This window comes from Pogona vitticeps, chromosome 2, assembly GCF_051106095.1.
Source record: "Pogona vitticeps strain Pit_001003342236 chromosome 2, PviZW2.1, whole genome shotgun sequence".
NCBI classification, from domain to species: Eukaryota; Metazoa; Chordata; class Lepidosauria; order Squamata; family Agamidae; genus Pogona; species Pogona vitticeps.
The window spans coordinates 303,213,419-303,235,354 of record NC_135784.1 but is presented as its reverse complement, the minus strand read 5'-3'; positions in this window follow the sequence as shown (position 1 = coordinate 303,235,354).

Below are 21,936 nucleotides of genomic sequence, written 5' to 3'. Positions count from 1 at the left end.
CTGCAACTATATTAGGGGTGAGTCATTTGAATTGTCAAAAGACAATTGTCAAAAGACAATTCATACTGAAATACTGCTCTTGGGGCAGTACAGAAGCAGGTATCAGAAACTTTACTGCTTTAGATTCCTGCCGAAACCCTCCCGCCCCCACCTGGCATAGATAGTGGCTGAGAGTTTTGGGGTCATGCAATTAAAAAACAAAAACAAAATAAAATTCCAACCTCTGCAATTGTGTAAAGGCTGAAGCTGCTCTCTCTGCCCCTGCTGGAAAAGTTTAAGCAATTTGCAAGTACTGCACCATGACAGAAAAGTCTTAATCTCTGCCATTCATTGCACAGTTGGATCATTGCTTATCGGCACATAATTATAATGGACTGCATCGGCTCTGATATAATTATGCTCAGTACACAGTGGCGTGAAAAGGCTGTTTGGCACATTTGTTTCCCGTTGTCTTCTTGGGAGGTACAGGAAGCTGCAGGTTTGTAACAATCTTCTTCTTCTTCACCTCATTAATCTCCTGAAGAGAAGAGGCAGAGATGAAAACAGGGGAGTTCCCCGAAACATTATGTGCATTATCGAATTAACCAGGCATGTGATTAGCGCTCAAGCGATCAGCCACCGAAAAAACGCTCAGGATTATTCTAATTTGTATTTCGCATTCCAAAAATTTGGAAATATGCAATGTGTTCACACACACACACACACACACACACACACACACAGAGAGAGAGAGAGAGAGAGAGAGAGAGAGAGAAATCATTTAGAGCAAGCCAAATCATTCAGTAGGTGCCACTCACCTCCATGTTTAAGCTGTGATGTCTTCTCAGCATTGACAATCATGCAGTATTATTTATGGCAATTTATGTTCCTATTCAGTCAAGATAAATTATGTTCTATCCTCTAAAGGAACTAGACAGACCCATTTAACATTTGGGTTAACATCTTCAAGTCTCAGCAAATCTACTTCTTCTGCTCCTTGTGGTAAGTGTGTGGTGGAATCTCCTAGTGAATAACAATCTGAAAAATGCACCTATCGTGTGGCAAATGATCTGAACTAGAGATGGGCATGACATGTTTTGTGCTGCATCATGGCAAGTAATTGGCACAGCACCACAAGTGTCATGCATTCACTTTCTCACCCCCTGGGCTGGCTCCCCCACTCACCAACTGTGTTGTTGTTGTTTAGTTGTTAAGTTGCGTCCAGCTGTTTGTGACCCCATGGACCAGAGCACACCAAGCCCTCCACCAAGCCCTCCTTTCTTCCACTGCCTCCCAGAGTTTGGTCAAATTCATGTTGGTCGCTTCGATGACACTGTCCATCCATCTCGTCCTCTGTCGTCCCCCTTCTCCTCTTGCCTTCACACTTTCCTAACGTAAGGGTCTTTTCCAGGGAGTCTTCTCTTCTCATGAGATGGCCAAAGGATTGGAGCCTCAGCTTCAGGATCTGTCCTTCCAGTGAGCACTCAGAGTTGATTTCCTTCAGAATCGATAGGTTTGTTCTCTTTGTAGTCCAGAGGACTCTCACAAGTCTCCTCCAGCATCACAATTCAAAAGCATCCATTCTTCGGCGGTCAGCCTTTTGACCCTTACCGACTCTCAAAACCAGACCAAACAAACTTCCTAAAACATGACTCCCTTTCGGCTGCCAACACATTCCAGACACAGCAGCCAATCACCATTCAGCACAAGAGCAGATTGGTGGATATTCATTATATTATTCTATTGTTGCAGATAGGAATGAAGAACTTTGAAAGCTTTCTGTCCAATAGATGGGGGTTGGGTCCCCCCCCCAATGTGTTGGATTCTGACTCCACCACCACAATTCAAGAAAATGTTTTGGACAAAAATCTTGTATTTTCCACAAAATACAGAATTTCTTATGCATTTTTCCTCTCATGCAGAACCAAACAATCTTGCAGTGGCTGGCAATCTTCTGTGATATTTCGATGTGTCAAGTACCCCCTCCTCTCTTTTTTTGGTCAAGAATGAAAACTTTCTGTGTCGTTTCCACTTTCTTCATTTGGAGGCCCAGGGATTCCTGACCAAGACCTGTTCGTAGGTTTTGTGGGAAATCACAATTTTATAGTACAGTAGTAACATGTCTTGCATGCAAGAGATACCACGTTCAAGCATCTGTATGCATGCATGCATGTACACCCTATCATACTTCAGACAGCAAAATATTTTCTGCTGTCTTTGCTTGAGGACCCAAGTCGTCAGCAGTAGATGCTGATCAGACTTAGTTCAGTAGAACAGGAAAAGATTTCCACTGAAACTTGGAATGGTGATCCAAAAGGTAATGGGTGAGCAGACTATGCAGTTCTTCCTACAGAATGGACCCACTGCGGTGACACAGCACCCAACCTGATCTGCCATAAAAATTATTATTATTATTATTATTATTATTATTATTATTATTATTATTATTATTATTATTATTATTATTATTATTATTATTATTATTATTATTATTATTATTGTTGTTGTTGTTGTTGTTGTTGTTGTTGTTGTTGTTGTTGTTGTCGTCGTCGTCGTCGTCGTCGTCGTCGTCGTCGTCGTCGTTGTCGTTGTCGTTGTCGTTGTCGTTGTTGTTGTTGTTTGTTTGTTTGTTTGTTTGTTTGTTTGTTTAATATCCCATCTATCTGGTCGGATCAGGACCACTCTAGGCGGCTAACAACAAAGGGATACAGCATCAGAAGGACCACCACCCAGCAGTGGAATACTTTATTTGCAGGCAGAATGCACCTGATTTAGTCTGTGGCATGTTCATGTCTGGCTACGAAACCACACCTCCTGAAATTCAGGAAAGCTGCTTCCAGTCAGTGTCAGTGTCAGGGGCCAGATGGAACGATGGGGAAGTTCTTATGCTCCTAGGCTGTGGGAGGAGGAAAGCATGCCCCCCCGTGTACTGTTGGAATCCACAAACACATCCCAAAGCCCATCAATTTCGATGAGCATAACTGGTGGTCAGTGATAATGGGAGTTGATTGGAGGCTGAAGACGTTCTTGAGAGCAAGGGAGCAGATCTTCCTGGGAGTTCTCCATGGTGCTGAAACCCATCCTTATGAATAGGTTCAGCACCACGGAACACTTTTGCAAAATTTTTAATAAAGCCAGAAGCAGATTCACACATACACACCAAAACTGGAGTCACTACTGCCCGCTCTAAGGGAGTTTCATTCCCACAATATCTGTTGGGTACATCTTCTGCACCAGTGGAGAAAATGATGGAAGCCCATATGGCTACCAAATTCTAAGGAGTTGCTTTATGACAAATGACAACACTTGCCATTCCATGGCAGCACAAGCTGCCAACAGACCTCTCAAGCTACATTTTTCATAGATCTGAAGGGAAGGATGGTGAATCTTTGGCACGCTCTATGTTTTGGACTACAACTCCCAGAATCCCCAGCCTGTATGGCCACTAATAAAGGATTGTGGGAGCTGTCATCCAAAACATCTGGCATGCCAAAGGTTTGCCACTTTTGTCCTAAGGACTAGAGCCTTAACACTTTCGATATTCCCACAAAGACACCTGGAAAGTCTTGAGATTTGAAACAACTTTTCTTGGGGAGTTGCAACTTTGGTAGTTCTTTTGAGGCACTCCACTGTTCTGTGCAACCTCATCCGTGTGGTACCATGGATAGAGTGATGGACTAGGAATCAAATAAGAACAAATGGAAGTCAAAAAAGGTCACCAGGGGTGTAGACCTGCTAAAGCCACTTACCCTGAAAACCCTATTAAAGCCTCTATAAGTTGGTTCCAACTTGATGGCTCATCAGAACAAGAAGAACAACATCTTCTCCCTATCCTGGATAATATGCTGGTTGGAACCAACCAATCCATTAAGAAACCTTCTCAAGTCTGTTTTGAATGGCCATTCTGTTCTTATCCACAATGAATATGCATTCCACTTCATCCACACATCTCCATTAATAATAATAATAATAATAATAATAATAATAATAATAATAATAATAATAATAATAATAATAATAATAATAATAATAATAATAATAATAATAATAATAATAATAATAATAATAATAATAATAATAATAATAATAATAAAAACAGGACTCTATGTTGGTGGTGACATTATGAGCAATCTGTTCGTGTCTCCTTAAAGATGAAACGAGTTGGAGTGTAAACAGATGGAACTTATTCCCCATGCATTAACTTTGCCATTAACAAACGTTGCATTTTTCGTTGTGTAAAACAAAGCTTCGCCCACAAGAAAGCCATGGAGATTGCAATAATTACACCAACGGGCAGTGAAGTAGAGAACCACGGACGGAGTCCCAGAGCAATTATTAAAGATAGCTCAATGCATTACATAAATGAGAGCAGCCTGGGACATTTAAGAATGGCATTGGGGGGGGGTTTGAGTGGACAAGAGGGTGGGCGGGCGGGCAAGGGAAGCTAAGACACATTATTTAAGTGTTCTTGTAAGCCCTCTAAGATATTAATGCTGCAAATCTTCTTATGAATATTTAAGGACATAAAATGGAGAGCTGCTCCGGTCCAGCATTACCGCAGCAGCTTGTGATGTAGTTGAGCCCACTTAAGAAAGCAATATCCGACATCCGTGACAAATTTAAACATGATAAGGCAAGAGAAGGGGGTGAAGAGGGGAGAGGGGTTACTGTTTAAATGGGGGAGGCCAGCCTTCAGCACAGAGTCATGGGAGAAGACGCTCTACGTCGATGCTATATTTGCTTAAAGTACAGTTTCAGAACAGTGACTCATGTTCTTTATTTATCTTTAAGCACAGTCTGGTCCACTGCGGATCAGTGCAGAAACAGATGTTATAGATGACCTGTCATTAGGAAAGGAAAATCCTAGAGGGCTAATTGTGTGTTAGAGTCACAGCAGGTTTTTTTTTCCCTATTTCCCAGAGTATACGAATTAGCTTTCTAGGTTTTCTTTTTGTCTTTGAGGATTCAGATACAGGAATTTTCTGAAATCTATTTTCTCAGTTGCAAAGATCTGCCCGAATCACATCTCTCCAACAGTAACAGGCTCCTAACTCCAGAAACGGTTTGTCTCCACAATGTCTGCTACTCTTTTTCTTCTTCTTTAAAGATCACATCTGCACCTGAGCTGAGAAACGTTATTTCTCTTGGGTGGCAACTTCCAGAATTTGCAGACAGTATGGTTCCTCTTCCTTCCTCCTCCTTCCACTGTGGTCGAGTTCTCATTTTTGCTCCTCACCTGAAGAGGCAGGAAACTCATGTGGCTTCTCCATAATTGTTCATCGTTAGACCTTTAAGCTTCAAAACAGTTCTAGAGGCTTTTGGAAATAAGTGTAGAAAAAACGTTTTTCCTGCCGCGCCGTCTCAATGCATTTCATTAGACAACAAATCATACATCTTTCCTCTTATCTAATAAAAGTTTTTTTTTTTTTGCATAGTTATTCCTCTTTAAATTTAGCTCTAGGCCACAGCACTCTGCCAGCATAAATACTAAAACAGTCCTATTCAAAATCTTGTTAATTTTGACATCAAGTGTTTCTACACCCAAGATTTCCTACAAGATGTGTTCATCTCTCCCACTGATACTGATTGTTTTGTATCTTGGTTTCAGAAGGCAAGGTGTTGTTATGTTATGTTCCATCCGGTCACTTCTCATTTTTCTCATTAATGACCCTGGTTAGGTCTTGCAAACTCAAAACCATGGCTTCCTTTATTGAGTTAATCCATCTGATGTTTTGTTGTCTTCTTTTCCTACTGCCTCCCACTTTCCCCAGCAGTATTGTATTTCTGAGTGAGTCTTGTCTTCTCACAATATATTAAAGAACAACACATTTACCCATTTTTAGCTTCTAGTTCAGCCTTGATTTGATCTAGACAGCCTTCGTCATCTCCACTAAACCAGACAGAAATTCTGGGCTTGGGTTGATCCTGGATCAGCTTGGTATCCATAAAGCTCTCCTCCCAACATCACATTTAAATGAATGGAATTCGTGGGGGGGGGGGGGAGAGGAGAAAGAGAGCATTCTTCACTTTCCAGCATTCACATCCAGACTTAATAATCAGGAATACTGTAGTAGTATGGATTATCTTCACCTTGGTCACCTGTGAGACAGCCTTGCACTTGAGGATCAGAACATCAATTCAAAAGAAACAAGCATTAACCACAGATAATTCTCAATGAAATCAAAAGCATGGGCCAGAACACCTCTTACTTCTCAGTAGGCAACAGCTTATTCCTGTTTGGGCCTCTTCTTATCTCTGTGTTTCAGACTCCCCTTTTTACCCCTTCCTCAGCTCAGTAATATTTATTACAGCGTCACCCAGGCCATTAGATAGCAGAGCTCAGATTACCTAGTGCATATGTTTGCAATAGACAAAGCAATGTTTTTTCCCCCTGTCTATGTGCTAGGCTTTTTTTTTTCTTAATTTAACTTCTTGATTGACTTATTATGTACATTGGCACTTTTAAGAGCATCAAATAAAACACAGAGAGTTCAGAAGAAATGTAAATGGGCTAAAACTGAAAGAGAGGGGGAGAATCCTATAATCTTTTTTAATGGCTATAAAATCTGAGAAGGATATATCATAAGTTCCCCACATGGGGTCCTTGTCGACGCTCAATCCAGTATTGTAAATTAGACATGACTTTTTATTTAATTTCTGACTGAGAGAGGGAAATTAGAAACAACATTATCTCTGCTGTTCTGTTATAATGAACAATATTTCATGGAGCCGCCATAAGTTTACCTTTAAAACTTTTGCTTTTTAAAAGAGAGGATAAGCTCTGGTTGAATTCCACCCTTGGTTGCATGATATCTATGGCTCTTTGCAGCTATCGACAAAGACTGATAAATAATCATAGAATCAATGAGTTGGAAGGGGCCTATAAGGCCATCAAATCCAACCCTTTTTCAAGGTAACCAAATCAAAGCAGATCCGACAGATAGTTGTCCAATTTTCTCTTGAATGCCTCCAGCGCTGGAGTGCTCACCAACTCAGAAGGCCATGGATTCCATTTCCATACTGCTCTAACATTTAGGAAGTTTTTCCTGATATTTATCCAGAATCTGGCTTCCTGTAACATGATCCCTTTATGTGACCATTATTCCGGGATAACTGAGAAGAGATTCTGCTCCTCTTCTGTAGGACGAGCTGACATATATTTTAATAATTCTATCATCATATCCCCCTCAGTCTTCTTTTCTCAAGGCTAAGTAGGCCCAGTTCTTTCAGTCTTTCCTCCTAGGGCTTGGTTTCCAGTCCCCTGATCATCCTTGTTGCCCTCCTCTGAGCTTATTCCAGTTTGTCTGCATCCTTCTTAAAGTAGTATCCATAAATGGACACAGCACTCAAGACAAGGCCTAATCAGTGCTGAATAGAGGATTTGGAGACCATACTTCTGTTAATACAACCTAAAATAGCCACACCACACTGTTGGGTCATATTCGGCTTGTGATCTACAACAATTCCAAAATCCTTCTCACTCATAGTATCCCCCATCTTGTAACTGAGCATTTGTTCCTCCCCCATCAGATGTATACCCTTGTACTTATCCCTGTTAAATTTCATTCTGTTGTTTTCCGCCCAGTGCTGAAGCCTATCAAGATCTTTTTGAATGTTGTTCCTGTCTTGCAAGGTATTAAAACTACTCTGTATCTTCTGAGCTTGTTATTTCCAAAGAAAAGCACTTTGTAGTTAGACTGAAAATGTCCCATTCCAGTTCCATTTAATCCACTAATGGCAAGCACTGCAATGCTTAAACATCCCACTTCTTGTTTTACATTTTCCAATTTACATTGATTCATATTTCTTGCATTCCATGTTCCAATTGCATGCGTTGTGCAGCATCAGATTTTCTTCTCCCCTCTGTATAGCCAGTGGACGTACTTTTGGCTTTAATCCAATTGCACCATTAGCAACACTGACATTCACACTTATCCTTTGCTCTTTCCTAGCAGCTGATTGAGTGCTTTCTGACCTGGGAGTCTCATCTTCCAGCACAATCTCTTGTTTCATTTTGAACTGTCTCATCAGATAGTTTTTAAGGTAGGAAAAGTTTAGTAGTAGTTTATGATTGCCTCCTTCTGTGCAGTACTAACAAAAGTTAACTTGAGTGTCACTGCTGTTGTCTATGAAAGGTTCGCTGCCAGCACCACTTTCAGCTACCACTGCTGCCCAGTAGCTGCTCTTCAGAAGGTTTTCAACGACCATCACCACTGGAACTATCCATTCTCCTCTGCTGTTGTTATTTAGTCATTTAGTCGGGTCCGACTCTTCATGACCCCATGGACCAGAGCACACCAGGCCCTCCTGTCTTCCACTGCCTCCTGGAGTTGCGTCAAATTCATGCTGGTTGCTTCGGTGACACTGTCCAACCATCTCGTCCTCTGTCGTCCCCTTCTCCTCTTGCTTTCACACTTTCCCAACATCAGGGTCTTTTCCAGGGAGTCTTCTCTTCTCATGAGATGGCCAAAGTATTGAAGCCTCCGCTTCAGGATCTGTCCTTCCAGTGAACACTCAAAGTTGATTTCCTATAGAATGGATGGGTTTGTTCTCCTTGCAGTCCAGGGGACTCTCAAGAGCCTCCTCCAGCACCAAAATTCAAAAGCATCAATTCTTCAGCAGTCAGCCTTCTTTATGGTCCAGCTCTCACTTCCATACATAACTACAGGGAAAACCATAGCGGACCTTTGTTGGCAAGGTGATGTCTCTGCTTTTTAAGATGCTATCAAGGTTTGTCATCGCTTTCCTCCCAAGAAGCAGGCATCTTTTAATTTTGTGGCTGCTGTCCCCATCTGCAGTGATCATGAAGCCCAAGAAAGTAAAATCTGTCAATACCTCCATATCTTCCCCTTCTATTTGCCAGGAGGTGATGGAGCATTCTTTGGCACTGCCCTACTTTGGGATTGGGATGTAGACAGAACTTTTCCAATCCTCTGCTGAGGCAGCTGCTATTCCTGAGGAAAGTGGATGTATCTTAGTTGGTTGCCTCAGCTGTGAACATTCCACCTTAGGTGACCCGGCTAGGAGCCCACACTCATAATGGGAGCCTAGCCTTCCAACAGCATTGCTCTTGGCTTCTCTTACATCTTCAAACCTCCTCACCTCATTAAGAGGTGCACTTAAGAAGAAGCATTGCAGAGCAAGGTGAGTGAAATGAACCCTGGATTCACACAAGTTGTGTGTTCACAGCTGAGCTGAGGGACAAACTGACTGTTTTTATAGACTTCCCTTTATCCCAACAGATTCAAGGGAGATGGGCAGCAGTAAAAACACAAAATGGAGAGCCCACTAAACCATAAAACAGTGGGCAGAGGCAATACAATTGAGCTTTAAAAGACCAAGCAAACGAATATGTCTTGGCCAGGCACCAAAAAGACAGTAAGGCCAGCACTAGTGGAGCTTCCTAACAGAGGGTGTTCCAGCATCAAAACTCCTCCACCACCTCCACCACAGAGAACACCCATTCCTTCGGAAGACAGAAAATGTTTGGCAATGACACTGAATTGCTGCTGCATCACGTACATGCCGTACCATTTGCAGCTACATTGAAGCATTACATGCTGGGTGCAGGGAAGCATGTTAGAAGCTCCAAGATGCGGGTCATAGATAAGAAGGGCTTGAGAGTAACTCATCATCATCACCCTCACCCTCACCTTAGAACTGCAGAGTTGGAAGAGACCCTATAGATCTCTGAGTCCAGTCCCTGTCAAGGAGGCATATTGGGGAATTGAACTCCCAACCAGATGGCTAACCTACAGAGCTATTCAGCAGTTCTGAACTGTCTGTGTCTTGGAAGCCAAAGGTTTGATTTTCAATCTTATGATCAGAGCCACAAGCAGCTCCAGGTTTTGTTTTTGCTGACTGTATAGAGCTTCTCAATCTTCAGCTGCAGAAAACATAATCAATCTGATTTCAGTATTGCTCACCTGGTGATGTCCATGTGTAGAGTCCCCTCTTGTGTTGTTGGAAAAGAGTGTTTGTGATGACCAGCTTGTTTTCTTGACAAAACTCTATTAGCCTTTGCCCTGCTTTGTTTTGAATTACAAGGCCAAACTTACCTGTTGTTCCTTTTATCTCTTGACACCCTACTTTAGCATTCCAATCCCCAATAATGACAAGAACATCTTTCTTTGGTGTCAGTTCTAAAAAGTGTTCTAAGTCTTCATAGAATTGGTCGATTTCAGCCTCTTCAGCATCGGCGGTTGGTGCATAAACTTGGATTACTGTGATGATGAAAGGTCTGCCTTGGATTCATATTGAAATCATTCTATCATTTTTAAGATTGTATCCCAGGACAGCTTTCCCCACTCTTTTGTTGACTATGAGGGCTACTTCATTTCTTCTATGGGATTTGTGCCAACAATAGTAGATATGATAATCGTCTGAATTGAATTCACCCATTCCCGTCCATTTTAGTTCACTGATGCCCAGGATGTCAATTTTAATCCCTGCCATCTCCCGTTTGACCACATCCAGTTTACCAAGCTTCATAGATCTTACATTCCATGTTCCTATGCAGTATTTTTCTTTCCAGGATTGTACTTTCCTTTCACTTCCAGGCACATCCACAGCTGAGCATCGTTTTGGCTTTGACCCAACCACTTCATTAACTCTGGAGCTACTTGTACTTGTCCTCCGCTCTTCCTCAGTAGCATGTTGGACGCCTTCCGACCTGAGGGGTCCATCTTCCAGCATCATATCTTTTAGCCTTTTGTTTCTGTCCATGGAGTTTTCTTGGCAAAGATACTGGAGTGGCTTGCCAGTTCCTGCTCCAGGTGGATTGCGTTTAGTCGGAACTCTCCACAATGACCTGTCCGTCTTGGGTGTCCCTGCACAGCATAGCCCATAGCTTCTCTGAATAACTCAAGCCCCTTCGCCACGACAAGGCAGCAATCCGTGAAGGGGATTCAGTTATCAGATTACTCTAATGTAGAAAGCTCTGATCATTATCCTCATAAATAAGTGGGAGTAACAGAGACCTGTACTGTATTTTGTCCAGTGTTCCCTTTAAAACTAGAAGTAGGACTTGATTTTCAATACTAATGAATAGGATGAAATTGTTTGGTGGGCTTCCCAATTGTTGCTCATGTCTGTTCAAGTTTTTATCATTTATGCGAAGTGTGCAGAAAATTTAAAATTGAGGCTGCCCAACTTTGGGCACATCATGAGAAGATAGGATTCTCTGGAAAAGGCAATTAATGCTGGGAAAGGTGTCAAGCATCAGGAAAAGAGGAAGACCGAATATGAGACGGACCGGCCCCCTAAAGGAGCACTGGCTTGGTTTTCAAGAGCTGAGGACAGGACATTTTGAAGATAGCTCATTCATAGGGTCACCATAAGTCAGAGGCAACTTGATAGTACATAACCACAACAAGTTTCATTGTTTGATAGTTCTGTTTCTTATACTGTATATGTAATGACTTTTAGTATTGTGATAAACACTGTTCTGGTTGTCTTCTGACAGAATGGCATATAAATCAAAACCAACCAACCAACCAACCAACCAACCAACCAACCAACCAACCAACCAAGTAACCAATCAATCAATCAATCAATCAATCAATCAATCAATCAATCAATCAATCAATCAATCAATCAATCAATCAATCAATCAATCAATCAATCAATCAATCAATCAATCCACTCTTCTTGGATTCTATCCAGGTCTTCTCCCTCTAGCTGCCCACAATCTCTACCCCATGACACCATCATTCAGTGGCTTCCCACCTTTTGTATTGATTTACCCTAAATATGGAACTTTAGTTTCTTTTGAACTGCAACTCTTAGAATTCTGCAGGAATGAGTTGAGTCAAGAAATCCCCCTAGAAACCCCCAAATCGAATCCGAGTCAAGTCGCCCGTGCGACTTAAGTTGGATTCGAGAGCGAGTCATGACTCACAAGTCCCCATCCCTGGAAAAATGAGCTCTAATCTGGGATTTAAATACAAACATTGCTGTAACAATTGTCAAACTATGCTAGTTTTAGAAGAGGCAACTATGTTAGTCTGTGCTAACATAGCAGGCGAAACCAAAGTAAAAAATAAAGAAGACCAAAATACTGTGGCACCTTAAAAATGGCTACAGTATGTTTTAATGCAAGCTTTTGTGGGCAAGTCCACTTCTTCAGACTCTTATGTCTGAAGAACATAATCTCCAGGGAACAATTCAAAGCCCTAACCTAAAAAGCCCTAAATCGCTTGAGCCCAAGATATCTCAAAGACTATGTCTCCCTTTCTGAGCCTGCCAGGGTATTAAGATCATCAGGAGAAGACTTTCTCTCAGTCCCACCACCGTCACAGGTGGGGACTCAGGAGAGGGCCTTCTCTGTGGCTGCTCCCAGACTCTGGAACTCCCTCCCACTGGAGGCCAGGCTGGTCCCATCTCTGCTGTCCTTCCGCAAGCAGGCAAAGAGCTTTCTCTTCAGACAAGTTTTCCCTGAGTGACTGGCTGTCTGAGTGGGTTTTTTTAAATGGACGGTTGTGCCTCACTGTTTTGAAAGTGTTTTTGGTGTTGCTTTTGTTTACCTTATTTTTGTGTGGTAGTTATTTGACCCTTCTCAGTACTTGTATACAAATTGCTCTTAGCTTTAAATATTGTCTCTTAATGATGTAAACCACCTTGAGTCCTTTCTAAACAGAAAGGTGGGGTAAAAATATTTTGAATAATAAATAAATAACACCTATTGAAGCACTTGTGAAACACTGCCCCCGTACCCTCACTAGAACTCCTTTGAATATGATTGCAGTGATCAAAAGTGATCATTAAACTCAGCTGAAGTGTTCAACGCTTCCCTTATCTTCCAATCAGCCTTCCTTCAGCATAGGTCATTACTTTTTAAAACTGATAGTATTGGTGAAATAACTGAAATATTGTCTTTTTAATTATGTGAGCTGTCTAATCTCCTTTTAAGGAAAAATGTAACTATTTAAAATAAATTAAATAAAATTTACACATGATTTTAATCTTTCCTTCTACGTAGGGAGAAAGCTAGCAGTAACCACACCTTGGGATTGTTGCATTTTGTTTGTTCCCCTGTAAATAACAGGTGGGTATTTTAATCCCCACTTCTGTGGGTCATCATTTTGTTCCAGTGTTTTCAGAGGACAATAATTTAGCACCCTCTGGGGTGCCAAATACGGAGCCACCTTCTCCACCCCACGTTGCCTTGCCCGCACGCCGTCTCCTCACTTGACCTTCACCCTCCCCAGCCACTAAATACATAATGGCTTGATAAATTTTTTAAGCAGTAATGAGGGGTGTAATGCACAATAAGCCATTACGGTTGCATTCATCAGCACCCAGTGAGGAGGTGGAGTGCTAAACCGTGCTAAAATGGAGGCTTTAAATGCTGACGTTCCAGACTGTAAAAGCTGGCCTGTTCGTTGCTGTGGGGTTTCACTCCTTCTGTTGAAGGGCAGCCCAGCAAATCTCTAGGAAGAGGTCGTTGGGATTTGTAGGGCCCTCACAGCCCTTGAAAAAGAGTATGTTTCTAAAATTATTCTCAGAAGATTGAAAATAGAGGCATTTGACAACGGCATTTGAAGGGCTGCCCAATCCAAATTAGATTTCAGTGGCAACTGTGGGCCTTAAGGTTACTCACTCCAAATGGTTAGTGCTTAGAACCACAAGCCAGAAGGCAAACCAGCACCTGGTTCTTATTTTTGAGTGAAATACACTGGTTCTGTTTAAATGATAAAACTCCTATCTCGTAATGGTTGTTGTAGGTTTTTCAGGCTGTCTGGCCATGTTCTTAAGGTTTTTCTTCCTAATGTTTCGTCAGTCCCTGTGGCTGGCATCTTCAGAGGACAGGAGTCAGAACTCTGTCTGTGCTCTGGTGCAGTTTGTGGGATAGTTGAGTATTTATAACTGTGGGATCAGCTTTTTGTCCCTTTCAGGAGATTGGGTGATTATGGTGATCAGCATGTATTTTGTTGGTGGTGTATTTTTGTGATAAGGGGGAGAGATGATCCATCACTGTGATTGATGGGTGTTGTCGGCTGGTCTTTGGTGTGCAGTGATCTGTGGCTGGATAGAGTTTGTTGACCTTTTGCAGTCTTTTTTTTTCAGTTGTGGGAGCTGGGCTTTGTTGAGTTTTAGACTTTCATCCTATCTAATGTTGCACCTGTAGATATAAACTAACTTATACTGTATAATGCAGATTAGAGTGTTATCATATGGGCATATAACTCACACTTTGGACTGCATGTGGTGTGTTCTGGTGCAAGCTATTTCTTTTCAGTCCAGCAGTACGTCTGCTATTTTGTGGGGCAATTGTGGAGCAATTCAAACAGTCCTTTCAAGGGTGATCGTGCCTAATAAAGCAGGCTTTCCTAATGCCCTTTATTGCTCCTCTTTTGGGGGGGGGTGACGTGTATGTGGTTGCAAAAAATTTATTTCTAACATTTTCCTCTGCACTGAAGATTATCTGAATGTGCAAATATTTGGCATATGTTCGGCTTTCAGTTCCCAGATTTTGCAAGTGGCATTTCATGCAACTTTAGGAGCTGCCCGGAATTCTGTATGAACACAACATTTGACAGTACATGCTGGTCAACTCATAGCAGTCAGTTTTTTGCCCGTGTGTTATTCTTTATTTATTTACAATATTTATGAGTTAGAGCCCTTGCCTGAAAGAAATCGCTTGGCAAAGTTACTTTTCTGGACTCCTCTTTCCCAGAATTCCCCAAGGATGCTAGCTGGGGAATTCTGGGTTTTTCACAAACTCTGACATGTCGATTCCTGACAAAAGTCACAAGGCTGTGGAGGACAACATCCAGAGGTTCCACATGACCTTCCCTTGACCTTTGAAGGCAGTGCCTGTTTGGGCAACACCCCACTTTTTTTTACTTTTCCATGCAAACAGGAGGTTGGGTATTGAAAAGCTCTCTTCTGCCCCCTAGTGCTGAATTTTGTTTTATTTTTAAAAAGTGGTTGTGGAGGAAAGTCTGAACATAGCAGAAATGTATCTACATCTCCTAAAGGCACAAGAGGACATTCTGAGCTATTTGCTCTCCCAGTCTTTAATCAATGAGTGTTTGGAGGTTAAGGGGGGATCCTTGGGGATGCTGTGGAACAGCATTTGGACCCCCATGCAGCCAGAGAGCTACTTATGGCCCATCCCTGACCTATGGTGTCCTGTCAGACTGCAACCCTCCCCATTGGAGACCAGCATGGTCACTGAGAATGGCAATCTGAAGCATCTGTTGGGCATCAGACTGGGCACTAGGTTACAAACATATCATAAAACACAGGGAAAGACTTTCTGGTGCTTTCTAGTGCCTACGTTCTGACACTGCTCCAAAATATATCAAAACTGGCCACTAGAAGGCACCAGAGAGCATTTCCTGGTGATGGTAATGACAAAAACGTTAATAATATGCAATGCAAATAATACACACACACACACACACACACACACACAGTACTTGCATGAGTATAGAGTCAATTGATTGATTGATTGATTGATTGATTGATTGATTGATTGATCGATCGATTGATTGATTTGATTTGGTTTGATTTGTATCCCACCCATCTGTTCTATGCGACCACTCTGAACGGCTTTCAATATAATAAAAACAATTAATAAAATAACACATAGTTACATAAATCTTCAAATAAGAATATAAAAACCAATACTTATTTATTTATTTAAATAATTTATTTAAATTTTGATAAGGATAGTAGCAATCTGCTACTGAGAAGAGATGGATAATCCAATGGAATGTCTGGTGCTCTGGCCATTGTAAGAATCATGTATGAGGACCTCGTGTTCTTAATGGCAATACAGCCAGCCTCGGATCTTGGAAATCTTACCTTTTTCTGGATCACAATCCCAAAATCCCCTTAGCTAGCATGGATAGTGGCAGTGTGGTTTGAAACAGGAACTTCTCAAACTCCTCCCCACTAGCTACCTGTGAGATCACTGCTGCTCCAGATTTTGGCTATGCTGCTTTTCTTTCTCCGGAAAACAGGCTCAGCAGAGTTTGGAAAAGTTTGGTTTTTGGCTTGGCTTGGATTTTTGGACTACAGATCCCATAATCCTTAGATAGCACAGCCACCAGCCATACTAGCTAAATATGTCCTGTCGTTGTCACCCCAAAAAGTAACTTATTCAGCCTGTGAGCCAGACTGCATGCCTATTTGATTACCAGAGGGTTTTAAGAATGCAACCTTGAAGATTATGCTACTTTTACCAGGTTAGCAGGATTTCAAGATGGTACGGCAGCCAAATTGTCAGACGCATGTATGTGTTGCGGCTTGCACCTGGATCAATAAACAGGGGTTTGTTTTTTTATTGTTGTTAATTTCACACCTCAAAACAGCTTAATTATAAGCAAGCAGTAAGAAAATCAAGATATGTGCTTTGCTATCGCATCGCACTCCGCAGAATTGTTCCTGCGGGCCCCCCGGAAGCTATGACTCGCTCTGAAGCAAAATAAAACAGATTAAGAAATCTATTCAAAATTCATTTGAAAACATCATAATAAAAGCACAATGAAACAGACTAACTGAACTTGGTTAATTTGCTTCATGCGCTACTCAGGTTTATAGCGCATCTCTTAGTATGTTTTAATTAGCTTCATAATCATCATCGAGTAACTAACAACACGTACTGCTCAGCTAGTGAACGGAAGGAAGGTAGTGTGAATGCTTTGTGCATCAGTGTGACCTCATTGCCCCAGAGCTAAGTGGACTGTCTGTTCTCCGTGGCATGGTTTTGGCTTGGGGTGACCTTCGATCCTTTTCCATGTAGAAAATAGACAAGGTTCAAGGGTTCCAGCTAGGGAGAAATGTCTCTGGCCCAGATTGGGGAATTATCAAATTCTGATGGGTCCCAGAGTCTGCATGGATACCGAGTGTGCTAGATGGTTTACTTGGTTGACTTGCGGTAACATCCATCTTGGGTGACTCAGAAAGGGAATAAGATAAATTTGAATAGTCTAGAAAATGACCTATTTTTCTATTTTCGAGGTCTCACTGTATGGAAGTGAGAGCTGGACCATAAAGAAGGCTGGCCACCGAAAAATTGATGCTTGCTTTTGAATTGTGGTGCTGGAGGAGACTCTTGAGAGTCCCCTGGACTGCAAGGAGAACAAACCTATCCATTTTGCAGGAAATCAACCCTGGAAGGACAGATCCTGAAGCTGAGGCTCCAATATTTGGCCAACTGATGAGAAGAGAAGATTCCCTGGAAAAGACCCTGATGTTGGGAAAGTGTGAAGGCAAGAGGAGAAGGGGACGACAGAGGATGAAATGGTTGGACAGTGTCATCAAAGTGACCAACATGAATCTGACCAAACTCCAGGAGGCAGTGGAAGACAGGAGGGCCTGGCATGCTCTGGTCCATGGGGTCACGAAGAGTCGAACACGACTAAACGACTAACCACCACCAACAACAAAGAAAATGAATCCTGCCTGAAGCCTACTAGACTGCTGCCAGCCAGAACTGGCAATTCTAGTCTAGGTAGTACAGGTGGGCTTTTTCTGCTGTAGCAGCTCAACCGGGGGATGCCCTCACCTTGAAGGCTCAACTGGCCAACAGCACTGGCATCATTTCAGCACCAAATCAAAGCACTGTTTAATCTTAGACGTTTCGCTTGATTGGTGGCAGTCTACCACAATTTTGGGGGCTAAAGTAAGCCAGGTCGCTCTCCCAGGAATGAAAAATTAATTTGCAATAAAGAGGTTTCACATAGAGAAGAAGAGAAGACGGAGCTGAGGATAAGAAAAAGAAATGCACGTCAATCATGTGCATTTAAGTTTAGGTGCAGTGATTGATGAGGGCTAAAAGGTTGTTCCAGACTTCATGGAAAGGATGCAAACATAGCATACTGCCTGGAGAAGGTGTGGCTGGGAGGGGCCTTTCTGGGCTGCGGTGACTGTCAATCAATTCAACACCAACCAATCGTTCCTTCCCAGCCTCTGAATTCAAAGAGAGTCCTGCCTCTCCACTCAGTGTTTTTTTCCCCTCTCTAGAATCTTTTTGAGTCTGTTAAGGTCTGTTGCTGAAAGCAGTTATGTTTGACACTTTTCTGTTTGATCTGTTCACAGCTGTGATTAAAGAAAAATGGTTTTTATTCTTTCTGCTACTAATGTCTCAGTTCTTGAGACCTTAAGTACCTGTTAATGAGAAAAAAGGGGTGGACCGCTTTGGAGAACTTGAAGCTGTTCTGCTCGGTGATTCTCTACAGTTCTGTAGTGCAGCTAGAGAAACTGAACCAGAAATTCAAAACTCAAGAAAGCAGGGTAGATATTTCAGGGAAAAAGAAGAGCTAGGGGCAACTGACTGCACCAGGACTGTGTAAACAACAAATAATAATGTTATCTTTTAATTCATTTCCCCCTGTCTCGGAACATTTTGTGAGCTTCTCTGTGTCAACAATACAATAATTGACAAAAGGAGAGGAAGAGTATGAGTTATGATAAATAAAACAACATTGCTAATGTGTTAATCTGTAGCCTCGCTTAATTTGCTTTGCTATTAACATTTTAATAGAAAATATAATTTGATGGCATTTTTTAAAACAGATTTCTGGAATGATAAGGAAATATTATGAATCCTAAGCAAAGGTGTCTAATATACAAACAGGCATTTTAATAGGAGTTCCGATTAGCAAAATGAATTCTTTTAATACATTTCCATGCACTAATTTAAATCACCTGATGTCTCACTGAACTGATTAAGCAGACACTCACGCCATGCTCCCCACCTTTGCCTTGTTGTTCGTTTCAGCATCGTTATGCAGTTGCACATAAATTTGACATTAACAAGAGAAGGTAGGATGTGCCATTTCAGCTCATGTGCAGTGCACCTATAAATCAGATAATCATTCCCAACCCAAACACGTTTGTACAAACATTCGTTCAGGCAGAGAAGAGAGAACTTCGGATCAGTGCTGCTTTTCTGAATGTCTGACTCCTTAGGATAGTGGTTCTCAACATTATCTGTTTTACGTCCCACCAGTTACTCTACCAGGGACGCAGAATCCTATCATCTATTCGTTTATTTATTTAAAATATTTTTACCCCACCTTTCTCCTTAAGAGGACCCAAGTCAACTCACATCATTAAAAAGACAATATTTAAAGGCTGAAAGCAGTAAGCATACAAATATATTAAAAGAATTAAACAAGTATTATATTAAAAATGGTAAATAAAATCAATAATAAAAACACAGTCAAAGCATAAGGCACAACCATCCATTTAAAAAAACACCCCACTCAAGCAACCAATCACTTAGGGAAGGTTGGCCTGAAGAGAAAGGTTTTTGCCTGCTTGTGGAAGGATAGTAAAGATGGGGACGGGCTTGTTTCCTGTGGGAGGGAGTTCCGGAGTCTGGGAGCAGACACCGAGAAGGCCCTCTCCTGTGTCCCCCACCAAACCCACCTGTGAAGATGGCAGGGCTCTCCTGATGATCTTGACATCGGAGCTGGCTCATAATGGGAGACACTGAATTTAAGTTTGATTTTGCCAGAATCAGAACTATCAACTGTACTGATCTGATTTAGACAAATTTATAATAGTAATAATAATCTTAGAATTGCAGAGCTGGACGGGACCTTATGGATCATCAAGTCCAGCCTTGTCAAAGAGGCACAGCAGGGAATCGAACTCCCAACCCTTGCCTCCACAGCCAGATACTTAACCACTGAGCTATCCAGCAATTCATGTTGGTATAAAGCATAACGGAATCTGTATAATGCATTGAAGCTGGCTGACTGGATTCAATTCTGGACTTGACAAAGTGAAGCAAATTTCCAAACCAAATACACCAGTGAAGATGGCAGGACTGAGAGAAAGGCCTCCTCTGATGATCTTAATACCTGGGCAGGCTCATCATAATAGGAATAAAAAGCTCACGTGTTCTGGGAAGGATGCTAACATGTTTACTGGCATTCTGCTATAATTTTTATCACTGATGGACAAAAGGAAGGCGATATTAGGAAAAACACTGACTGACCATGTTCCTAGTCACTAGTAGACTGAAGTACGCCCCTGAATGATGTGCTACCAGAAAAAAAGGATGTAAATTCCAGATCTGATCATCCTTTGGAGGAGACACTTTGACCCACTCTGTGCCTGGGTCTTCAGCATTATCTACTTGTTTCCTGGTTTCTATTTAAAATTTGAAAATTGCAAGGAGAAGCACAAATGGTTATCACCTTGTGAAAGCTATGCAGAACCCTAATTGTTTGATATCTCTACTCAAAGCCCATACAACAACCATCTTTCCACACTCATATGCACACTCAATCTAAATAGTGTAATAATATTTCCAAAGTTCCAAATAGAGTAGTCCTGGAACAAGCTGGCATTTTTTAAGCATGCATACATTACTGAAACAGCGACATCTAAGTTGGCTTGGGCATGTTGTGAGAATGGCTGATGGTCGGATTCCAAAAGATCTCCTGTATGGAGAATGAGTGCAGGGAAATCGCCCAAGAGGGAGACCACAGCTGCAATACAAGGAGATCCATAAGTGGGATCTGAAGGCCTTAGGAATAGACCTCAACAGATGAGAAACCCTGACATCTGAGCGTTCAGCCTGGAGGCAGGCGGTGCATCACGGCCTCTCCCAATTTGAAGAGACCCTTGTCCAGCAGGCCGAGGCAAAGAGGCAGTCCCAAAACCAGCAAAATCAGGGAGCTGGACAGGGGACAGATTGTATTTGTCTTCAGTGTGGAAGGAATGGTCACTCTCGAATTGACCTTCTCAGTCACACTAGACGCAGTTCCAAGTCCTCCATATAGAGCACGTAACCATAGTCTCTCAACACTGAAGGATGCCTAATCATCCAATAATATTTCATTAAAGTTCAATAAACTAAGCCGAATGAGATAGCAAAGGAAAGAGATCGTATTCAGAATGCAAAATGGCTATCTAATGAGGGATGCATGTCTTACCCTTAACCCTAAAGCCCCACAGATCGCTTGGTTGAACAGCTGCAAGAGGACATGTATAGTATACATGTTCATCCACTGATGTCCTTAATGACCTTTTTAATGCTGACGCAAGGCAGGTAGCCTAAAGATGCTCCAGAAGTACTCAGATACCCCTGATTCATTCAATTTTGGCACATTTGTTCAAAGACATCGGCATGTCAAAAGTTCATAGAGAGGTCATGCCTCACAGGATGATCAACACAAAATGGAACATCACATAACAGCTCATGTTGCAGGATTAACAGCAACAGCAATGTGCTGTCAAGTCAGTTCTGACTTACGATGACCCTTTTCAGGGTTTTCCAGGTACAGAATCTTCAGAAGTGGTTTACCGTTCATTTCTTCTGGTGGGTCTTGTGGGACTGTGCAACTTGCCCAAAGCTACAGAGGCTGACTCAACTCACAGGATGCATAACAGGGAATTGAATTCCCAACCTCCAGTTCCGCAGCAAGATCTCTAAACCACTGAGCTATCCAGCCAGCCACGGCAATTAAAAGAGAGTGATTACCCCGCTCCACGATGAATGTGCTTCATGACGATGTTTTTGTGATCGCTTTTGCGATCGCAAAATGATGTTTAAATAGGAAAAAAACTGCTTGTCGATGATCGGTTCCCTGCTTCGGGAACTGATTTTTTGCTTTACGGTGATCTAAAACCAGCTGATTGTCGGGTTTCAAAGTGGCCGCCCGCTGTGGAAAATGGCTCCCCATTGATTTCAGGACTGATTTTTTGCTTTACAGGCACCGGAAAATGGCTGCCCTATGGAGGATCTTCGCTGAACGATGAGATATTTTGCCCATTGGAACACATTAACCAGTTTTAAAAGTGTTTCAATGGGTTTTTTCCCCGCTTGACGATGATTTCCTTCTACAACAATTTTGCTGGAACAGATTAGCATCATCAAGCGGGGCACCACTGTAGTTATTAGGAAATAATCATACCTATTCTACATGGTTATGAAAATGTGTCTCTACTTTTAACTCATGATTTTATCCTGTGAAATCCTGCTACCCA